We start from the raw sequence: 18,621 nt of genomic DNA on the forward strand, positions 1-18,621 counted from the left end.
CTGTGTCCACCTACAGTCTCAGCCCTTGGAAGAGGAAAATAGGAGGGCCACGGTAAGTTCAAGGCTAGGCTAGGATACATAAGACCCTGTCTTTTAAAAATCTATAAATAAAAGAGGGAGAACAAGAACAGAAAGGAGCCGGGCGGTGGTGGCGCACGCCTTTAATCCCAGCACTCGGGAGGCAGAGGCAGGCGGATCTCTGTAAGTTCGAGATCAGCCTGGTCTACAGAGTGAGTTCCAGAACAGGCACCAAAACTACATGGAGAAACCCTGTCTCACAGAACCAAAAAGAAAAGAACAGAAAGGAAGGAGGGAGGGAGAAGGAGGTGACAGAGGGAGGGAGGGAGGGAGAGGAGAAGAAGGGAGAGAGGGGAGAAAAGAAATCAGTGCTCCTTGTATATGATGAAAATGGTACTTTCTGTGTTACCGCTTTCACTCAAACATGTTTTGACTGTCTACTTGGATGGAGAGTGAAGCAAATTTCAGGGCTAAAGAGGCAAAGGAGAAACAATGGAGTATGAACAGAGAATTACAAGGTCAGCTTTACAATCCAGACAAATCGGCTAGGGACAGAAGCTGGTCCACTGGGAGACCTAGACTGGAAGCAGGAAAAGGAACATAGATCACTGTAACGCCCCAAATAGCAATGTTGAGAAGTGAAGTGAGGTAGCAGCACACACAGGAGATCACTGATTTGCTGACTTGCCTGCTGAGCATGATAGAGCGAAAAAGAAATCAGAACAACTCAATGTATTCTGGCCTTGACGGCTAATAGTGGAGCTCCCCCTAGCAATGAGACCATGTAAATTATAGGCTACATGAAGAAGCACTAAGTTGAGCACCATAAACCTGCTGGATATTCAGGTGAAAATACTAAACAATGCTTCTCAATTTGAAAAGAAATGCTTTGCCATTAGCGGAGTCCCCAGCCAGACACCTGACACACACAGGGTAAATTGAGGTACAAAGCTTACTACAGGAACGCAGCACATGACAAATGGAGTGTGTGTGTGAGAAAGTGCTCTGGCCCCTAGAACTAAAGGATAACCTACTAGAAATCAGTAGGGGCTGTGAGCAAATGCTACCTAATGTGAATGGTGAACTTAAGAAATCACCATTAACACTGTTAACTGTCAGAGTGCCTATGAAGCATCCTATGCACACCATTAATTAAAAGCTTGTTATGGAATGCGAGTCCCAGCTCCCAAGATATCTAGCAGTAAGATTCAGAGTTCAAAATCTTTGTTTTTGACACAACTAAGGGAAAGTTTATTTTTTTAAGCATATTCAAACATTAAAAATACATTTACATAACTTTATTCTATCATTTTCACCCTCTTACTTCCCTCATATAAACCTAATCACTCTCATATTCATGAGCTCTTTTGTTATTTTACATGTTTACACACATATAAATATACACACACACATATCATTTAAATGCTCTCAATGGACTCTCCACAGCCAGGCCCCAGGTGGAGCTCCAGGAGTCCAACCGTCGAGAAAGAGGAGGGATTGAATGAGCAAGAATTGTTGAGACAATGATTGGAAAAAGCACAAGGACAAATAGCCAAACTAGTGGAAACACATGAACTATGAACCAATAGCTGAGGAGCCCCCAACTGGATCAGGCCCTCTGGATAAGTGAGACAGTTGATTGGCTTGATCTGTTTGGGAGGCATCCAGGCAGTGGGACCGGACCTGTCCTCAGTGCATGAGCTGGCTGTTTGGAACCTGGGGCCTATGCAGGGACACTTAGCTCAGCCTGGGAGGAGGGGACTGGACCTGCCTGGACTGAATCTACCAGGCTGAGCTGAATCCCCAGGAGAGTCCTTGCCCTGTAGGAGATGGAAATGGGGGGTGGGCTGGGGGGAGGAAGAGGGGGGGTGGCGGGAGGAGGGAGTACAGGGGAATCAGTGGCTGATACGTAAAATTAAATTAAATTATTAAAAAAAAAAAAAAAAAAAAAAAAAGGACCACACATCTTAAGACACTATGCCACATGAGCTTATGTGGGCAAATTATATGCAAAGATCCCAGTAATCTAATGATTTTTACAAGGCAAAGGGAATTAGGGAGAGGAGTAGGGCTTGCTAGAGAGACATGTTTGCCATGCTTGGGCAGAGTTCAAAATCTTAAGACTCAAAAACCAAAGGTGCCTGTGTTTATCAACACGACACTGACCTCTAGTGGTGAATCGATGTATACACAAATGACCCTTAGAATCGGAAATAAATTGGAAGGAGGAGCTTTAAGCTTAGAAACTTGGAGAACCGCTTATAATTACTGCGGTAATTACTGCGCAAAGGCCGAGTAATAAATGCAAATACCAGGGTTTTGGTGCTTTTCAAATTTTGTGGAGTAAGAAGTCTTTAAGTCCAGAGTTTGAAATTTAATGATTATATAGCCAAGCTGAGTTTGCTTTGCCTGTCTGCAATAGTCTCATCTAGTAAACACTAACAATCAAATCTACCTAGGAGTGCCAGCAAAACTGAACAGGAGGGTGCATATGAAAGACCTTGAACGGAAGCAAAAGAAAACGCCCCTGTTGCTCTCCTCTGAAAATGGCAGTCACTGTCTGCTGTGTCGCTGTCTACAGGAGACCCAGCAATGCTCAGCTGCTCCGTCACTGGCGCATCTACTGCTGCACTACTTCAGACCTGGAGCACCGTGTCAGTACAAGCAGCAAGCATAATGCATACATACGACCCTGCTGTAGACCCTCTAGACCTCATCTCTCACTCTGGCTTTATCAGCAACCAGAGCTACAGATCCAGACATAATCGAACACCTCTAACTTCTCATCCCAGCACTTTTCTAACCCGGTAAAGAAATAACTTGACACTCACAAAGCCCAACCCATCAGTGAGGCAACACTCACTGAGGGCAGGTAAAGGTGTCCCCAATTTGTTGCTCCCATAACTGGTTCCACAAAGCTCCTGAAAGTCTCACAGATTAAGGATCCAGACTCCTCTAGAGTAGGACCCTATACTGAGTACTCTGTGAGTCCTACGTTTTCTTTTCACTTTTAACCTTTGTTCCTGACGCGTTGGATCTTATTGATGGATGATCAATCTCATATCGATCCCCTCACTCCTTCAAAGAAACAAGCGCTAAAGTGAGAACAGAGTGAAATGGATTGTCAGCCTGTTCTGTGTCTAAAGCCTAAAGGCTACGTGATGTGCAAAGAAAGAAATAAATCAGTCTACGGAGGACTCCAAATACCACCATGAAAAGGACTGCCGAGCCGCTGGAGGTTTCAGCCAGGAGTTCCCAGCTCTCTCAGCACTTCATCCAGACACTAGCTTCCTTTGGCAACTCCGATGTCGTACTCAAGCAAAAGAGATGGGAAAAAAAGAATAGTGATCAAAAGAGGAAAAAATGTCGCAAGATAATCACAAAAAGCTACTTTCTTGGACTACACACAGAAGTACACTATTTGTGTCATATCTAAGGCCACCTTTGTAAGGATTCGTGGATTCCAAAGGATGTCCATCAGTCAGAAGAAAAGCATTAACATAGTGCTTTGGCACTTTTCTCTGTATATTAAGAAAGGTGCTCACTATCTACCGTAATATTAGTCACTAAACATCAAAGAAAACACTAATGGAATAAAAAGGTAATGCAGGGAGTGGGGAACATGCCTGTAATCCATGCATCTCCCAGGGATCAGCAACCAGAATCTAAGAAAGCCTGTGACCCAACAGCAGAAACCAATACAAATGAACAGAGGGCTCGCACAGAAACTTCTCCAAACAGGCACATGAAGACGATTCAATCATTACTTGGGTTGAGTAATCTTCACTGACACTTTGAATTAAAAAGTGGCTTTACTTCGAGGGGTGTATCTGATGGTATTTCCAAAAAGAAGTACACCCCAGGAGCTCTAATCAGTGGATTTATGTCTGGATCAATTCATTACAGATGGAGGTGAGAAAGAAGAACTGGGGCCTAGCTGGAGGACCTAAGCCACTGAAGCATATTCTTGGATGCTAAATTCCCCCAGTCTCTTCCTGTACTTTCTTTTCTGCCTCCTAGATACCATGGTTTGAAAAATCTCTGCTCCTCCACATCATCTCCATGATGATGGAGAGAAAACTCTAAAGCTAAGAGCCAAAGTGGACCACCACTACCAAAAATAATATAAACAGCAAGTGTTGGCAAGAAAGGTGAATAAAGTGGAATCCTGTGTGTTGTTAGTGAGAAGGTAAAATGTATCCACAACTGAAAACAACATTTTAGCTCCTCAAAATAAGGACTAGCAGAAGAACGTATACAAAAGAATTTATTTCAGGATCACGGAGATATTTCAACAACCAAGAGATCAAGATGATACTAATATTCAGTAAAGAAGAAATATGAGATTTAAGTACAATAACCTTATGCTACCTTACAGTTTAGGGAAATCCTCTGACGTGATACAACAGCAAATTACAAGGCATGGTAAGGGACAAAACAGCTCAAAGAGAATGGAGAAGCAATAGGCCCAGAACCGAATACAGCAAAAATGTTGGCTGGAAATGTTTTAAACCCATGACTGCTATGGTAAGAGCTTTAACTGAAAAGCAAGTGACACACAAGAGTAGAATGTAAGCAGACAAATGGGAATTCTAAGACATAACCAAGGAAGAAAGGCCAGAGATCACAAATACCAGGACAAACAAGAATGCCTTTGATGGTACACCAAGCAGAGGACAAGATCTCTGAGCCTGAGATCAAGCAACAACAACAACAAAAAAAATTAAAACTGAAAGCCAAAAAATAAAAAATAAAAATAAAAAAACACATGATATCCAAGAAGAAAAGATGGAGATCTGTCAGGCAACAACAGAAGATAACACCGTGTGAGAGGAATACCAAAGGAAGAGGAGAGTAGGAGAAAGCAGAAGCAATCCATAGGGACAATAGCTGAGTTTCCACAGATTGATGCCCCACACCAAACCACAGATTCAAGAACATCAAAGGCCATGCCATTCAACAATAAATGCAAAACCAAAACTACCACACTTAAGGTATACAATATTTAAACTTCCAAAAAGTCAAAAATAAAAACTTGAGGAGCCCAGAGCAAACAAAACATCATACCTTAAATGAAGACCACATGAGAATAGGAAGAAGCAAAGTGCTAGAGAGGCCCACAGAAATCCACAAAGATACCCACACAACAGACTGCTGGCAATGGTCGAGAGACAGCCCGAACTGACCTACTCTGGTGATGGGATGGCCAAACACCCTAACTGTCGTGCTAGAAACCCCATCCAACTACTGAGGGATCTGGATGCAGAGATCCATGACTAGGCCCCGGGTGGATCTCTGGGAGTCCAATTAGCGAGAATGAGGAGGGTTTATATGAGCGAGAATTGTTGAGACCAAGGTTGGATAAAGCACAGGGACAAATAGCCAAACAAATGGAAACACATGAACTATGAACCAATGGCTGAGGGGTCCCCAACTGGATCAGGCCCTCTGAGTGGGTGTGACAGTTGATTGGCTTGATCTATTTGGGAGGCATCCAGGCAGTGGGACCAGGTCCTGTGCTCATTGCATGAGTTGGCTGTTTGAAACCTGGGGCCTATGCAGGATCGCTTGGCTCGGCCTGGGAGGAGGGGACTGGACCTGCCTGGACTGAGTCTACCAGGTTGATCTCAGTCTGTGGGGAAGGCTTTGCCCTGGAGGAGATGGGAATGGGGGGGGGGGTTGGGGGGAAGGTGAGGGGGGCGGGAGGGGGGGAGAACAAGGGAATCAGTGGCTGATATGTGGAACTGAATTGTATTGCAAAATAAAAATTAAAAAAGCAAAAACAAAAACAAAAAAACATCATACCTATAAGGAAACGTAAGTAATAATCCCATTTGATTTCTCTTCATGGACCATGTCATCAAGAGGAAAACAGGCTTGGTGTGTAAAGTGTGTGCCATGCAACTTTCTGCAGCAAACTTAAAGAAAATCCGAAAACAAGTCATTGCAAGTGTGACGAACCGCCATCAACCTCTCGGTGTTCTCTACCCTCTTTGTATTTCCTCATACATTTACATTAAAAATGATACAACTGATCTAACATTACTTACTAGACATGACATTGAATGAAAAAATGATGTGAGAGAAAGCCATATTGAGATTTAAACATTCTGCTTCAAATAAATGCTCCAGAAAGAAGTTCAACGACAAGAAGAAATTCCAAGACCACAACAAAGTCAAGAACAATAATCCAAGCTGCTCTCCGACAAAGGAAGAGTGATGAAGAAAACCCCTATTTGGCATAGAAAGCATGTACCTTTAGTGTGCCTCACTAGGAAGACCAGGATGAACTTACATCTTGTGAATTACCATGACAGTGAAGCATGATCCTGGGATTCCAGCAAAGGTGAGGGATGTGCCATTGGCCATGTAAGTTGCTACTGAGACCAAAGATAGGGAATTCAAATGCATATAAGGCAACTTCTGATAGAGAAAAGGTCTCTCATGAAGAAAAAAAAGAATGTAATTATGGTTCAGTCTTCCACTGTATAAGCTACTGATAACAAAGCAAGTCTGTAAAAATACACATGTGAATAACATTATAGTTTGTACATGTAAGTATAAAAGTGTTGAAAATACGAAACTTATATATACATTCTAACACACAATGTCTAGAGAAATGTTATAAAGAGATCTGACTTGCGCGGAATAGAAATTCCAGTGAGAAAACAATTGGAACAGCAATGATGGGCTCGACTCCCATCTCCTAGAACAGCTCAAGTTAAAAAGAAAATACTATCAGAGGAGAGTGGATTGTGGGAGAATGGGACAGAGGGCGTGGGGGAGGGGCTTGGAGGAGGAGAAGGGGAACTGCAGTCTGCATGTAAAAGAAAGAAAGAGGGAGGGAGGAAAGGAGGGAGGGAGGACGGAAGGAAGGATGAAAGGAGGGAAGGAGGGAGGGAGGGAAGAAGGAAAAAAGGGAAAAGGAAGGAAGGAAGGAAGGAAAAAAGGAAAGAAAGAAGGCTAGCACTGTGAAAAACAGGAATTCCAAAGCTCAGCTTTGACCACATTCAAAGTTTCTATCAAAGATTCAAAAGTTCAAAACCAAGTGTAGTAGCACACGCCTGTAATCACAATGCTTGAGAAGCAGAGGCAGGAGAATCACTACCGCAAGGTCAGACTTGGCTATATACATTTGTTTTTTAAAAAACATAGTATCCCTCGCTCATTTCATGACTTCACCCTTGTGAGAGTGCCTAGCACTAACTGACACAGAGCAAACGTCCAAAAAGTCCATCAAAATCCAACACTTCCTTGTTATACCCATAGCTTCCATTAACACTGAAGGTTTCTCCCACCAACTCACCCACAGAAAACACAGACTTGGAGAGAAGAATGTCATGACATGGAGATTAAATTTCTACTACCCCCAAATTTTTAAGTAGCCATGGAAAAATCTAATACCATCTTTGCAATTTAGTCAACCTATGAAAAGCCTAGCAGAATGCCCGACGTGAATAAAATGGATGATCCAAATTTTCCACTACAGTTGAAATTTGATGAACAATAGCAGACAGCCAGAAAAAGTACCAGAGAACATGGAGGATGTATCTCCAGTGCCCACTCCGTGTAAAAAGTACATAGAGAAAAGAACAGCCAAAGGACAATGGGGCCATTTGCAACACCAGGCTTTATAAATAAGGTATAGTTTATAAAAGAATAGAAAAGTATCTCATAAAAAATTAAAGGGGAGGCTGTAAGGTCCAATCAAAATGAAGTCATGACATTTCCAGTTTGGACTGCCTGTCTATAAATGTGATTTTTAAGTGCTTTACTGTTATTCAGCAAAGAAACCAGTAAAACATGTTGCAAAAAGAAAACCAAACTAGCTCGATGTTCTCCTGAGAGTCAGAAGTGATGACAAGCTGGGCGAACAGGCGGCCACTGTCCATTCTGCCTGACTGCTCACTGGGTGTTTTCGGTTGTCACTTTCAGAGTCCTTTTCAGGAACTCAGACACAACTTTAAGACACCAATTGCAATATCCACTTTCATGGTGTCATATTCTTTAAAAAAAATGCCACAAAATGCAGCTTTCCTTACGAAGAAAAGAACTAAGCTAATAAAATATGACAGCAAGAATGGCTTGGACCCATTTTTGAAACTTATAAGATCTTTCTAAAATCCATTGGAGATATATTTTCTTCTTGCTAGGTATGAAACTATACAGTCACACAAGATTCTGTTCCCAGTTTTAACTTAAAGCCAAGTGTTGCTCATGATGTTAAAAGTTTCTATTTATCATCTAAACAAAACTTGATTTTGTTATCACAGCAAGTATGTAAGCTACCAAGAATGATCAAATTTACACTCATAAATATATACAGTAGAGGGCCTGTAAATGATTTTGACTCCATAGCTATCATTATGTATGAAATAAAAATGGAAAATAAAAGAATGGGAAGTGTCAACTAGTTAGGAAATAGTTCAGAGAAAAAAGAATGAGAAATTATGCAACAAAATATCAAGAAGTATTATTCAACTTATTTGTTGAAGTAATACAGAGAAATATACTTACTATGTTAAATTTTTAACAAAAATATAATTTATATATTATGTGCTCAAATTACAATGAAGCAGAGGTTAGGATAAGGAACTATAAAGGGTGTCCACTTCTAGCAATGATGAATGTATAATATAGGTAAGAAAAAAGATGAGCAAAATATTAAAATCATCTCTTAAAGGCCCCAGACATGACTAGAAGATGGTAAAACACACCAGGATAGGTTCAACACTGCTTGCAGAATGAACAAAAAAAGATCACTGGCATTGGCATTTTTTTCTTTCTTTCTTTTTCTCTTGGTAGCTTATTTGTCAACATTAGGAGTGGCTAAATGTCTCTTCTGAAAACACAAAGAGACTAAAACCAGGATAAAAGTCACATTCTGTCAAAGAAGGGTGGCCTTGGTAGACTTGGCATCAGAAGTGTGAACAACTGCACCTCCTGAAAAGGGACAGGATTAGACTGCACCATGAAGAACTCCTATGAAGTAGAGGTCAGGTTAAGCTGATCACAAAGATCTAGCACACTCCAGAATTGTAGCACTGTATCAAGTCTAAGAAAAATAAACAGGAGAGTTGGGAACGCATTTCAGTGGTAGAGCACAAGCTTAGCGTGTGTGAGGCCTGAGTTGAATTTCCAGCACTGAAAAAAACATGTATCTAAAATGCTACTTTTCCAAGAAAATATACCACCATCCTCAGTTTTCAAAAGGCTCCTAAACACAATTTTGAAAAGCATTATGTTATGATAAAACAAACAAACAAATAAACAAACAAACAAAAAACCCTACCCACTTGGTCATCTCTAGCACCTGGCACAAAACCTTTACATCCCCTGTGACTTCCTAAATGATGAAGGAAGCAGCATCTTCTTTTATTAGGGTGTTCTTACCCCTACTTCCTGGCTTTAAGGTACAGCATACCTTAAAACCCCCTGGATTAATAAGCCAGGTGTCGAGGCACACCCCTGTAGCTCCAGCACTTGGAAAGATGACACGGGAGCACGGAGAGTTCAATACTAATCTTAATCTGACCAGGAGGAATCTAAGGCTAACCTAGACTACACAGCAAAAGCAACCCTCAAAAAAAAAATTAAAAACAGGACTGGAGAGGTGACTCCATGGATAAGAATACTAGCTGAGCAAGGATGAGGACCTGAGTCCCAGTGAGACTTTTGCAGAAACTGACAAATTGATTTGAAAATATATAGAGAAGCAAAATGCATTAAAGAAGCAAAACACTTTTGCCCAGCAGAAACAAGGCTGGAGATTCTACACAACTTGATTTTAAAACTCACTGTGAAAGTCCAGGAAGACCGTATGCTGTGTGCTGGCATAGCAGATAAACATGTAGACAAAACAAATCAATACAGAGAAAGAACTAACACATTCAGACAATAGGTATTTAGAAACTTTCAAAGTTAAAGATAATAATTCTACACAAGAGAGCTCTGACAGGTACCACATAACCAAGTAATCAAGACTGGTGACACAGGTTATTATTGTATAACCTTGACATGACACACTGAGACATATTAGCTCCACAACCATCCTAACCATACGTAACCTTAATCCAACTTTGCTACAAGCTTCACACAAATCCAAACTAGAAGTTCTCCAAAACAGTGGATTGGTATCAAGGTCTCCAAAGACAGGAAAGACTGGAGGACAGACTCCAACTGGAGAAGCCCGTAGACATGTGACAAGTATGTGTAACACTGGGTCCCCAACTGGGTCCCGGCACATACGATGGATGTTAGCAGCAAAACTGAGAGACTCTAAATAATTTCTAGCATTAGTTAACAGATTTCTATAAAGATTAAGCTCCAACCTTTCATAAATGCAAATGTTTCATGACTCTTTAAGATATTAACCTAAGAGGAAAAAGGAGCTTGGGAAACAACTACACTATTCTTGTGGTTCTTACATAATTTTAAAATTATCACCAGCTCTTTTGCATGACACCTCCTAGGTGGTCAGTTCTTTCCAGATGAAGCTATGTATCTCCTTCCTGGCCATTGGCTATCAAAAACACATTGACATCCATGGATACATACATGGATACATACATGGATGTCAATGTGTTTTTGATTTTTTTACGGGAAACACCTGGCCACAGGAGGAGTTGCTGGTGCTCTGGGTGAGGAGTGGAAGGGTTGTGTTGTCTGAAAGTGCTGGGAACAACAAACAAGGTTTTCCCATGAAGTAAGGTGTCTTGAGACACATGGCAGAGTGCATCTGCTTTTGAGTAAGGGGCATTCTTGACCAAGAAGAACTAGAGAAAGGGACCCCAAATCTGGTTGCAGATACGTTATGGGTGCCCATCTGAGTTTTCTTTACTTGGTCATTGTGGAAAAGAAAGAGAGGGATGTTCACAGACTGACAGATAATACTGTGCTTCAGTGGATGGAGCCAAAAAGAACTAGCAGAATCCAGGAGCTTTTCCATCTCGCTAAAGAAGAGGATGTCCACCACAGTGTTGTCAGAAAGCCCTTAAACAAAGAAGGTAAGAAGCCCAGGACTAAAGTGCCCAAGATTCAGAGTTATGTTACTCTATGTATCCTGCAATACAAACACCAATGTATGGCTCTGAATGCACTAAGAAAACCAAGAAGGCTGCAAAATATGCTAAAATTTTGACCAAAAGAATGAAGGAAACTAAACAAAAATGCCAGGAACAGATTATCAAGAGATGTAGTCTGTCCTTGCTGATAAATTCTACTTCTAAGTCTGAATTCAGTCAAACTAAGTCTTTAAGCAACTAATAAATGATCAGACCTTGAAAACAATGAAATGAAATTATGCCTCCCCCCACAAAAAAAAAAACAATAAAAGACAAGGAATCCATAGAAGTAGCAAGATTGGAACATTTTATGTTAATATTAGGACTATAAAATGGTACGGAATGAACCAACTGAAAAAGCTAAACATCACTTGCCATATGAACAATAACAGCACTTTCACTCATTTTACTGATCCAGTTACCAACACAAAACATACATATTAATAAGTTTTGTGCATAATAGAAAATTATGGAAAAAACTAAAATCATGAAGAAGCTATAAAATAGACTAATACCCAACAACAGAATGGGAAATGATTGCTATGTATATTAACATGAATGAATGAATTGCTAAATGTTTACACCAAAGGAAAGAAGGCCGGGCACGCACATGTGCATGTGTGCATGCATACACACACACACACACACACACACACACACACACACACACACACACACATGCACGCATGCACGCACATGCACACACACACGCACACACGCATGTGGGCCAAGGGTAAGGATTCTTGGGGAAGGTAAGCCCACTGAGCTAGAAAGCAGGTCAGTAGTAGCCACAGGCCAGGTATCATGTTGCTGCTCGAAAGTTTCAGACTTTGGAGCTTTCTGAATCTCAAACTTTAGTATCTAAGATGCTCAGTGTACCCTTTTAAAGACTATATAATAAAAGAAGCTTTGAGAAAAAACAGAGAACTAAATTAAACTGAAAAGCCAACTTAAAACGTGTAGTATTCAGTGAGCAGATGAGCAATGGGTGGCGGCAGGAACTGATAACACTGACTGCACACAGCAGAAAAGGAGCCCAGAGGCAGCTGGAGAGAGGATAGCAAGGCACACCTACAGCAAGCCCAACAAAAACTACTATTACTATATTCAAACGGCTGTCAGTGCAAAGGAAAACAACGAACACAAGAAATAAAGTTGGTTCTTTGAGGAACACTGATGATTCTCTAGCCAGGCTAACACTCTCAGGAATTGGAAAGACGGAAGTTACAAATAGCAGAAATATAAGAGAGAGCACCAATAGTAAACCTATGCACATCACAAATATAACAAAAGAACATGAGAAATGAATCTAATATTTGAAAGTTGGATAAACAAAGAGCAATTCCTTCAGAGATACAATCAAATTTTGATATCAAAATTAACTTCTATCTCCTGAAATAGTTGAATCAATAATCAATAACCTCTCAAATCACAATGTACCAGTCTACTTGGTTCACTGGTGAAGTCTACTAAACATCTAAGGAGGATATAATAGAATTCTCTACAATCCTTCTGAAAAGAAAAGTATTGTGACTATTTCCTAACTCATTCTATGAAGTCAGCATTATTATCATATTATCAAAAAGGAAATATTGGGTGGCTCTGCTGGTTAGAGGTCACAGTCTACCATAGCCTGGCAGCTTTCTCTAAGCTTGGCAACAGAAGGACTCCCTCCCCCACAGCGAGACTTCCTGCTCTCAACTTGCTCTTATCTGGAGAATGTCTCTGGGCCAGGAGGATGACCTTATCTGAAAGCTGTCTCTAAGCCTGGATGCCTGATTTATGCTTAACATGACCCTTGTCACAGTCTCCTGCTAGAAGCCTTCCCCCTGCCATACATATGGTAACTAAGACTTGTACTAGGAGCTTTGTTATAGGACCCTGCTGCCACATACAAAGCCTTATGACAGGAGCATGCCACTTAATGCAAATTAGAGTTTGTCCCCAGGTTTCCCAATCCTTTATATTCCCTATACTCTGGAATAAAGTTGAGCTGCATCACAGAAGTCATCTCCCAGAGGACTATCTCAATCATATCCACCCTGTTTTTGGCTTCTTCTTTCCTCCCTCATGGACCAATGCACCAATGATCCGGAGGAAGAAGCAGAGCCATAAGGAAACATACAACCACTATCTCTAATGAACATTGATATAAAAACCTTCAACAAGAGGAAAATTTAACAATATGTGTCAAATGACTCATACACCACAACATGTGAGACTTATTCCAGGTAAAAGGGGCAGACTTAACATTCAAAAATCAATGCAATTTTTCACATCAGCAGGTGATCAACATGTGATCATTAACAAGAGATACAAAGCAAGCATTTGACAAGAGTTAATACCCACTCATCATAAATCAGTTTAGTGAGCTAAAAATAGACAATAACTCACTAAAAATAATGAAAAGCATCCTTCAAGAACCTACAGCACATCACACTTAACGGTAAAAAATAGACACTTCCATCCTAGAGATGAAGATGAGGATATTGCCACCCACCACTCTCATGCAACATGATACTGGAAGATTTTGGCAAATGTGTAGAATAGAGATGAATATATAAAGGCCAAACGTTATTGATGCCACTATTGAACAAATAGGATCTGAAATTTAAAACTTACAGAAACCAGGGTGGAACTTTCTTGAAAAGCTAAAAATAGTTTTATTTTTAAAACAGTTTTAGTTTTAAACTTTTATTACCATGTGATTCAGCTATACCACTCCTGGGCGTACACCCAAAGGACTCCAAATCCTACTATAGAGACACTTGTTCATCTCTGCACATGGCTGCTCTATTCACAATAGCTAGGAAATTGAATCATCCTAGATGTTCACCAACTGATAAACAGATAGTGAAAATGTGGTGCATATGCATAATAGAATTTTAGTCTGCTATAAGAAAAATGAAATTTTCAGGAAAAGGAGAACTTGAAAATATCAACCCTAGCCCAGAAAGACAAGCACTGCATTGTGCTCTCTCATATGGGAATTTTCACTTTGAATTTTTAAATTTGTGTGTTTAATATGGAGTAACTGTGGAAGTCAGGAAGCCAGAATGGGCCCATGAGATGAGGATGAGCATTAAGGGGTGAAGGGATAGTAAAGCACACGTGCTATGAAAATCAGAAGGGTGCAAGAGAAATGGGGAGAGAAGTAGGGATGGGTTAACCAAGACTAAGAATGCATGAGAAACATTAATGACACCCACTAGTTTTTAAGCTAATTAAAAAACAAAATTTTTAAAGGAGTTTGAACACAGATTCCCTGCATGGGTGGACAATGCTTCCCCAGAAGACTTGGGTTATTAAATGAAAATTTTCATGCCAAGAATGGAATACCTCCCTACAAGTTATTGGACAGGGGAGCCCTGAAGAAACTCAAAACACGTTACCACTGGTTTGGGTTGCCCATCATAACCACATGGTGAAATATCACTGCTGAAGACATAACATATTTCAGTCACAGGACATAGATAAATCAAGAAGAAACTGACCAGAGTGGAGCAGACCAGCAGGAGCAGTGCGGAACTGTAACACTTTGGCTGGGTAAACTTTCCTTTGCTGGAGCAGCATTGTTACACTCTGAGGAAGCTGAGCAGAGCTGTACCAGTTCTCCAGAGCTGAGTGGAGCAGACCTGTAACAACCTCACTGGGAAACCCTCCTGGCTAGAGCAGAGCTGTTACCTTTGCATTAGGGTAACCTTTCCTGGATGAAGGACTCTAACACTTTGCTGGGGAAAGTGCACCCCCATTGGGCCAGAACTGTAACACCTCTGTTGGGATACCTTTTCCTTTCCAGTTGTAGGTAATCCTGGGCTTCGCACGGATACCATTCCCTTCTAAGCTGTAGATATTCCTTGGCCTGTGACTACAAGGATGCTTTTCCCTTCAGAACTATAGGTATTTCTTGGTCTATGACTACCAGGATACCTTTCCCTTCTGAGCTGTAACCCTTACACAAGATACTAGTAAGTAATGACAAGTTGATTTTAACAGTTCTATGGAAAGGAAAAAGACATATAAAAGTCAACAAAATACCGACAATGAGGAGAAAGACAGAGTGGGAAGAGAACCCAGTTTTAAGGCTAACTATAAAACCATAGTAATCAAGTCAATATGATATGTGAAAAAAATAGATAAACAGACAGGAATCCATAATCATTCACACACAGTCAATTAATCTCTGAAAGGAAAATAAAGATAACTCAATAGAAAAATGGTAGTAATTTCAACAGTGTTAGAACTAGACAGTGACACACAATAAAATGGACCAATACACAGACCTTAATGTCATTCACAAAAAGAATCAACTCAAATGCATAACACCCTATATATGAAGCCAAATTTTAAGAGATAATATTATATAGAAAATCTGGGTGTCCTTGGGTTCAGTAACAATTTTTCAGGAATACCACCGAAAGCATGATCCTTCAAAGAAAAAAAGGTGAAAAGAAAAAGAAAAAAAAAAGTGCTAAGTTGGAATTTATTAAAATCAATAAAAATCTTTCTGCAAAAGACACTGTTAAGAGAATTAAAAGACAACCTACACTCTATGGAACAAAATAATAAAAAGGAACACTACCCTTACAAAATGGGCAAAAGACCTAAACAAACATCTCATGAAAGAAGACAAAGAGCAAATTAAAACATGAAGACAGTGCTGTGTGTTTTTATGGAATCACTAGTTAAAACAGAAAGGAGGCCCATTCTAAACCTTTATGGCTGAAATCCAAAAAGCCACTGATGACAGTAACATGCCACTGAGGATGCAATGCAGGGAGCTGGTGCACTGTGGACATTCGTGTGACTCAGTATACCCACCAGTGAGAAGTTCAGCAGTCTTCTACAAAATGAAACATGGACTAACCTTATGACTCAGCGATCATGCTATGAAACTTTTACTAAGATGATTGTGAAATGTGAATTCATACAAAACACCTGTGCACAAATGCATTCAGTCTCCACAGTCTTCCTTGACAAAACTTTGAAGAGACCAAGATGGATGGACAAACTGTGGAACCCTCATGAAACAGAATATTATGCAAAATAAAAACAAACAACAACAAACATAGAAGTGTCACACGTGCACAGTACTGAGTCATAAGGGCCACTGTGAACGGCTCCACACCTTAACAACAGCCTGGAAGAAACAAACAACAGAGTCCAAACACACTGGTTATTGGAGGTCATGGGTATGCACAGATGAAGAGCATGGGCTTACAGCAAGTGAAACTCTCCTTCATAGTGCTACAATAATGGGCATGTTGCACTGAGCACATCAACACCCACAGTACTGGACAAGGTACACGCTAACAAATGCTATGAACTTAAGTTGGTAACAACAATTAAATACTGGACCATCAGTTATAACTAGTATGCCTAACTAATGCAAAACAGTGCACTAAGGGAGATACTTCATGTAATTCAGCAGGCCAGCACATGCTCACCATGCCTGAATCCCAACACACTCACACAAACCAGAGAAATAATGACTGGAAAGTAAAGAGGGCATATGGTAAGTATCTGCTCCAGTTCTTTATGTACCGACACCAAACTTCCCTTAAAAAGGTATAATGTGAGCAGAAGGGTAGATGGGAAAAGGAGAGGGAAAATCAGAAAAAGTGAGAGGCATAGGAAAGGAAAGGAAACTGAATATGATCAAAACACATTATATACCTGTATGAAAATGTTATAATAAAACCATTATTATATACAACTATATTTTTAAAAATAATGCATTATATAGCCTAAAGTCTAATAAGAAACAAAAGCCTATTCATTTTTAGAAAACATTCTGCTAGGTGGTGGTGGTGGTGCACACCTTTATTCCCTGTGAGTTCAAAGCCCGACTGTCTACAAAAATAGTTCAAGAACAGCCGGGGCTACACAGAGAAACCCTGTTTCAAAGAAACCAAAACAACAGCAGCAAAAATCCAAACAAACAAAAAAAGAAGAAAAGAAAGAATAAGAGAAAGAAAGAAAAAAAGAAAGCATTTCAATATTAACAAATCAAGACATCCTCATAGTTTCTAAATCCCTAAGAGGAAACGGCATCTAATGATAACCCTTCATGGGCTAGTGACACGTTAAAAATTTGACTAGCCTTGAGTCAAAAGAAAGCACACCTGCCTCCTGTGCACAGGCAGCTAACCATCACCAGCTCGTTAAGACTCTGTGGCCTCTACACCACTGCTGTGCACAGGCTAACCATCACCAGCTCGTTAAGGCTCTGTGGTCTCTACACCACCAGCACATGAAAAAGCTTCCTATTATCTAAAGATTGTAAGATAGTTTTTTTAAAACTTCATTTTATGTGAAAAAAATTGTAATTCCAGTCAGAACTCACCATCCTTCTTATATATATACAATATATATGTATATATATAATACACACATATATTATTTCCCGCTCATATACATATATATATAATTGAAAATAATATGGCAAGTGACCATTAGCTTCTTTTCCTTCTTTCGGAGAGCCAGGCATTCAGTAGGAGGTATGAGAAAAGACAAGCTGAGGACACGTGGCTCCGGTGGCATGGACCATGTATCTCCACTAAAGCATCCATCTCAGTCTGTTCAGACTCTGTAAGAAGATACTACATACCAGGCAGATGTCAACATTTATCTACTTCCCAGCATTCTGGAGGATGGCAAGTCTAGGATCTCAGAGTGACCAAACTTGGTGTGAGGGACGGCTCCCTGCTTCTCACTGAGTCCTCATGTAGTGAAGGGGAAAGCCCTCTTTTGAACCTTTTTCTTTCCTTAAGATTAACATTCCTATGCATGCACTTTACACTCCCAAGACTCAAGCACCTCCCAAGGCATCACCTCCTAATACATGCTCCTGGAGGTTAGACGTACAGCATGGGAATTTGGGGAAGCCACAAACACTCAAGAACAACAAAGCATCTATCTCTTGAGTTGTAACCAATGCTGACCACACTGAAACTGTTAGAATGCAGAGGCCACCACTGACTTACTTTCACATTAAGCAGAGGAAAACCTCAAAAAATAGTGAACTGAACTAGAAGACATCAAAGGTATTAATGGCAAGCAACTAAAGAACTCTAAAACTATTTTTTAAAATGAAGCTAAAATTTCATATAAGGAAGTATATCCAAATGAATAACTTGTATTATTTTTATTTTAAAGTATAAGATTACGACCTGGGGAAAAGTCAAAGGGCCAGTCAAGAAACCTAGAAGAAGAATGACACTAAGTGAACCAATTTTTTAGAAAATCCTGGAACAAGTAGATTTTTTAAAAGTTTATAGCTATTAAGAAAGCCTATTTCTGTCTGAAATAGGAAAGGGAGGAAAAGTTATCAAACCGAGAAGAAATATGAAAAAGACAGAAAGAAATTTGAGAAAGGTGTTCTAATGACTTCGATCGCTTATAAACTCTACCTCATGAGATAAAGCACCTACTAAAACGGAGACTGGAGGTAAATTTGAGGGGGGGTGGCGCTGAATAACAGGAGGAAGATTGGAAGCATCACTCAGAGCGTAGTTAGGACTTGGGAGGTGGCACATGT

At 40.2% G+C, this 18,621-nt stretch overlaps 1 pseudogene; it reads left to right on the forward strand.

Annotated features, from left to right (window-relative positions):
• Window positions 1-11,283, forward strand: part of LOC128097049 (40S ribosomal protein S6-like) — a 50,750-nt pseudogene extending 39,467 nt beyond the window's left edge.
• The last annotated feature ends 7,338 nt before the right edge of the window (window positions 11,284-18,621 follow it).

Source organism: Peromyscus californicus, unplaced genomic scaffold, assembly GCF_007827085.1.
Source record: "Peromyscus californicus insignis strain IS unplaced genomic scaffold, ASM782708v3 Scaffold_5__1_contigs__length_169319896, whole genome shotgun sequence".
NCBI classification, from domain to species: Eukaryota; Metazoa; Chordata; class Mammalia; order Rodentia; family Cricetidae; genus Peromyscus; species Peromyscus californicus.